The 6010-nt window shown below is 38.7% G+C and overlaps 1 long non-coding RNA gene across 1 annotated transcript; it reads right to left on the reverse strand.

Annotated features, from left to right (window-relative positions):
* Window positions 1–3994: 3994 nt before the first annotated feature.
* On the reverse strand, window positions 3995–5626 carry LOC127126016 (uncharacterized). Its single transcript, XR_007804871.1, has 3 exons — window positions 4975–5626; window positions 4674–4868; window positions 3995–4305 (listed from the first exon to the last, which is right to left on the reverse strand). It is a non-coding gene; the product is annotated as an uncharacterized LOC127126016 (long non-coding RNA).
* Window positions 5627–6010: the final 384 nt, after the last annotated feature.

Genomic DNA, 6010 nt, shown 5'->3' on the forward strand with positions numbered 1-6010 from the left:
TCATTCGAGCATTGGTATGGCACCGTTTGAAGCTTTGTATGGTAGGAGATGTCGGACACCTTTATGTTGGTATGAGTCCGGTGAGAGTGTTGTGGTTGGACCGGAGATTGTTCAACAAACTACGGAAAAGATTAAGATGATTCAGGAGAAGATGAGGATTGCTCAGAGTCGTCAGAAGAGTTATCACGACAAGAGGAGTAAGTCACTTGAGTTTCAAGAGGGAGATCATGTGTTTCTTCGTGTTACTCCGATAACTGGGGTTGGTCGAGCTTTAAAGTCGAAGAAGTTGACACCTCGATTTATTGGTCCTTATCATATTTTGGAGAGGATAGGGGAAGTAGCCTATCGTATCGCTTTACCGCCGTCACTTGCGAATTTGCATGAGGTTTTTCATGTGTCTCAGTTGAGGAGGTACATTCCTGATCCGTCGCATGTGGTCCAAGTAGATGATGTACAGGTGAGAGATAACCTGACTGTTGAAACATCACCTATGAGGATCGAGGATCGAGGGTTGAAGCAGTTGCGGGGTAAAGAGATTGCTTTGGTAAAGGTAGCTTGGGGAGGACCAGCAGGTGGCAATGTGACTTGGGAACTCGAGAGTCAGATGAAGGAGTCTTATCCTGAGTTATTCGCTTGAGGTATGTTTTCGAGGACGAAAACTCTTTTAGTGGGGGAGAGTTGTAACACCCCGATAAAATATGATAATTATTTAAATTAAGTTAATAGTATATTTATTAATTTAATTAAATAATTAGATTATTATTGGAATATTATTTGGAATTATTATTATTAGAATAATAAGTTGGAATATATATAAAGAGTTTCATTTGGTAAAAAGGGTTTTTCACGTGAAAAGGGAGAAGCGACAGAAAGTGAGAAAAGGGCAAAGAGGAAGAGCAAGAGAGCAAGGGTTGAAGAAAGGAAAAGCTTGAAGCTAAAAGGATTTCCGGATTTACTCAGGTAAGGGGGGTTTATCGTCGTTTAATGGGTATTATGGGTTAACATGTAATGGGTAGTAATAAGCCGTTGAATTGACCCTAATTGGGATGAAGAGTGCTGAAAATTGAGATGAATAAGTTATGTTAAAGCTGTAATTGAATCTGTAATTGGATGAGTCTTGATTTTCCGAACGTGTAGCTTTTTACGGAATTGGAATCGGAGGTCCGGAAGTCCTCCAACGGCGGAAATTGCGGAGGATTCTGCATTCTGCTTCGTGTTAGCGCAGGAACAGCTTTCTGTCTTGCGTTAACCGGTTAACCCAGGGTGTTAACCGGTTAACACTGTTATGAATTGTGAAATATTGTTGTCTGTCTTGCGTTAACCGGTTAACCCAGGGTGTTAACCGGTTAACACTGTTGTGAATTGCCAGGAAGCGTGTTCTGTGTTGCGTTAACCGGTTAACCCAGGGCGTTAACCGGTTAACACTGTGTGAAAAGTGAGAAATTTATATTTAAATGTGGTGTGCATGTTTGATGTTTGGCCTATATTGGCGTAGGATATAATAGGGATCATTTCCCGTTGTTTTGAGCGGTAGGGGTATTAGTAGAGCGTGCTAATACTGTGATTGATTATGTGGCATGATATGATTATGTGATAAATATGTGGATGATGTATGATTGTATGCATAATGCTGTGGATGTATCTATTATGTATGCAATTGTGAACGGACTGTTTATGGCTTAGAGTCTGAGCATATGTCCATTGTGGATGATTGTTGAAGTTTGCATGACTAAGTGATTTAGCTTGCATATTGTTGCCTTTATGGTGGTAGCTAATTCCCATGGTGAGGAATTAGTGATGAGTTATTGTGGATTGTTGTTGATGTTTGCATGCTAGGTGATTTAGCGTGCATAGCATAGCCCTTGGGGTGGTAGCTAATTCCCATGGTGAGGAATTAGTGATGTGAGTCACTAGGTCTCAAATGAGTGGGACTAGTGAGCTTGGTAGCCGTATTTGGATTTGATCGGTGAGGTTGAACTATATGTTCACGAATAGTCGGTACCGCATGCATGGAGTCTCATTGCATAATGTATGTATTGTGTATAATATGAATGGATGTGTTCCAATATTATACGTGTGTTTGATGTTTATGTTGAGCATGATTATGAGTATGAGTTGATGTTGCCGTTACTGAATGTGTGATATGATTAGGGTGATGAGATGTGTTCATTTACTTAGCATTACATGATATTTTATAATGCTTATTATATCGATTGAGGAACTCACCCTTACAACTATGTTTCAGGTAACGTGCCGTGATTGAGTAGAAGCTAGTCCTTGGAGTCTAGTGTAGTTCCTTAGTGAGTCATGCTCTGGTAGATGTAACATCGGGACGGGATGTTTTGCCTTGTTTTCGGTTTGGTTGTTGAATAACCTTACATGTAATGTGTTACATGTTTTGCATGTTGTTGTTAATTTCTATCCGCTGCGAATTATGCAAATGTTTATTTTGATGAATAAATGAGCATGACGAGTTAAATTGGAACATGGTGTGAAGTGTCAAGTGTGACACCCTTAAATTGCATATATACTCTGAATTATGTTTGGTTGTTTTAATTATTTATTGGGGTATTTTAGAAGGGTGTTACAACCGGTACTTACCTTTTGCAAACACCTGACTCTTTTACCGTCACAGAATCCTGCGGGAATACCTCGATCACCTGTTATGTGCCAAAACATGATAGGGGAGGTAAGGAAAAGAAAGAAGAAAAGAATGAAAAACAAAGATGAAAACAGAAAATGGAAAGAGAAAAAAGCTTAGAGAAAGGCGAAAAAATCATCAATCATACGACATCTGCATACTGCATGTGCCATGCATATCTAACCTCTCACATATACCCATCTACCACATAACATTCTGATTCCCAGCAGCTGCCCTGCACAAACACTAGCTTGTTCATCCCACATATCCTAGTGAAGAAGACCCTCCTTGTGACCTATCTTCACATAGCTTTCCATTTGTTCCGCGTGGGTAAATTTTCCGATATTCTAGTATTTAATCCCCTCCCATCTCGACTTTCCAGACACCATTGCTATCCGTACACTCAGGTTCGAGAAGATTAAATAGGGGCAGCTGTCATACCCTAAAATTCACCATACTCTTAACATTGATCTTATAGGTCACTAACCCTAATCATTTGCATATCATCATAAACATTCATGTCATCTGCATAAGCATTGCTCAACACAAGGAGACAAGTGAATTGAATTCGTGGATTGGTGCTTGCCCCTGGTGGATACATTGATCATTGGCACATTTATAATCCCATTTATTTTCTTTGACCATGGTCCATTGTCGGTTAAGGTCACTCATCCCTTGCATGATGTTGGTTCATAATATGTGGTCGAATTTGAATTAGATTTCTGTTTTAGTCTCCATGAGAAACCATACCTGATCATATCATTTAGCATAAATATCCATGTGATTTCATCTTTTTTCCTAGTCAATAATTCAAAATTAATCCTTGATAGTTCCAATCGATTTTGATAATTCAAAATTAATCCTTGATAGTTCAAATCGATTTAGATAATTCAAATTAATCTTTGATAATTCAAATCGACTTTGATGATTCAAATTAATTCTGGATAAGTTGATCGGAGTTTGTTAATTCAAATTAATTTTTAGAATTTTCTCTTTTTATTCATTTTTATTAAATGGGCCAATATTGTTTGATTTAGAGTTGGTCCATTCATTCATTTTTTCTTCATAACAAAAACTCAACATTTGCATTGCATCAAGGCCCACTTCTCTTGTTTTGGTTTAAGCCCAATCCATTTTTGACCCAATTCCATTTAAATCCATTTTACCAATTTGTAAAACCATTAACAATATCCATTTTTAATCCAACATCCATTACTAAATCCAAAAATCCAATTCTCCATTCGAACCCATTTTTTACATAAATATCCAAATTCCTTTTAGCAAACCATTTAAACCCACTCTTGTTTTTATCCATTCATTATCCATTTTAACTACATATTACATACATCCATATCCACTTCCAATGTTGTTCATCCAAAATTCACAAGAAAACCATTTGTCCAAATCCAATGTTAATGTACAATAAGGAAAAATGAAATAATTACAGCAGGAAAGTACATGTGAAAACAATCCAAAGCTTCAAGCCACAACAACTCAGAGTTGCAAAACGCAGCTAATGCACGAGCCTCCAACAAAACGCACGCCAAACTGCAACAACACCAAAAGGCAGCAGTGCAAGCGCCAAGCTCTAAGCCATAGCCAACCTCCAAAACACGAACACCACAGCTCAAAACAGCTTTCGACTCACAACCGATAAGTTCAACCTGCAGAATAGAAATTTCAACAAAAAGAATTCAATTCATTAACAGAAACATGATTTCATTTAACACAAATTACATTTCATTTGGATTTCGATTAACTTAGCTCCAATTAAGTTCTAATTCTCTAACTGTAAACTAACTATCACCTAATTGCAGGGCTAAAAACCAGAATTTCATTTCACTTAAATTTGACACTTCATTTCATTGTAGCGGATCTAACAAACTTTAGAATGTCTAACTAACTCTCTCATTTCTAACAGAATCACTAATCTCCATAACAACCCTCACAACCTCACTCTCATCTCAGAACGCAAACAAATAGCAGGAGAAGGAGAGAAGAGAAGAAGAATGGAAAGCCTATAAATACGCACCTTTAACCAAGCTCTGGAGGATCCTTCAACCAAAAATCGGATTCCATTTCTTTCCATCACCTTCTATCTTTCTGAGTTCTTCACCAATTGGACTCAAATCTCCATCCATCGGCAATTTCTTCTACAAAACCTGCAACAGAGCTACCGCGCGCAAACTTCTTCATCCTCTCCGCTCCTCATCATCTCCATCCATCACTGTCAATCCAAAAAAGGAGTGTGAGACTTTGAAGCAAGGGACGAACCAGGGCCAAATTTCAGAAGAAGAACGGAGAAGAAGAACAAGAGGACACCAAGAACGTACCTGAAGTCTGCATCCGGTGAACGTCGTCGTCATGCCGTTCGGTTTCTCCGAAATCCATTAACGAACAGCACTGCAACAACTCGGTGAAGGACCGCAACGCGTTACCGGAATCGCATCGAGTGAGCAAGAAACGGAAGAAGGTGCAATCTCAGTTGAAGAAAACAGAAGGTAGAAAAGGCGCTCAAACCATGAGAGAGAATTCATCAATCGAATCGGAGCAACCACATCCATAGTCCACTGCTTATCCCTGCCGGAGTTCATACCAGAGGTATTTATTTCTTCCCTCGTTTTCACTGTAAGCTTGTTACTGGAGCGTAGGTTCTACCGGAGGATCATTATCCTTGAACTAGTTAGATGAGTTATCACGGTTTCGCAACCTAATTTAACCGACAAATCTTAAGATTCATGGAAACTCTCCTCCGATTCAGGTTGTTCATTAAGAATTAGGAGAAGTTAATTTCGTAGTTAGATTAAGGTCGAAGAACTGTTTGGTTTAGTGTAGTCTCAATAGGAGGTCAGATATCCACCGTTCTCGGCCGTGAGTTTCGGCATGGCGGAGAGAGAGTTTGAGCGGAAGTCGTGTGAGAGGAGAGAAGCGCGTCTTGGAAGTACTTTTGGAGGAATCACTTTTTTGATTCTGTTTCAATGTGCACGAAGAACACCATGATAGATTGAATTTGGTCCCTCACTCCATTGCCTTGCTAAACACGGGCCCGGTTTAGGCCCAGCCCAAACAACCTCACCTTGCACCCCCATTCTATGGGCTCGCACCTCCAACTGGATCTTGGTCCAGTCCATTAGTTTTTTTTGTTGATCTTTTTGCTGCTAATTGATTATAGATTAAGGGAAGGTAATTAGGATTTCAGATTTAACTGCTTAGGATTTTAGTAAAAAAATGATTAAATGTTAATTAGATATTAGATTTCTAATTCGATAGAACTAGCTAGTTAGTCAGTCATTAGAAATACAATTAGGTTTTTAGGGAGTAATTAGAATTAAATTTTAGAAGTTTGGAATATTAAAATTCGATTTAGTT

The sequence above is a fragment of the Lathyrus oleraceus genome, chromosome 3 (genome assembly GCF_024323335.1).
Source record: "Lathyrus oleraceus cultivar Zhongwan6 chromosome 3, CAAS_Psat_ZW6_1.0, whole genome shotgun sequence".
In the NCBI taxonomy this organism is placed as follows: Eukaryota; Viridiplantae; Streptophyta; class Magnoliopsida; order Fabales; family Fabaceae; genus Lathyrus; species Lathyrus oleraceus.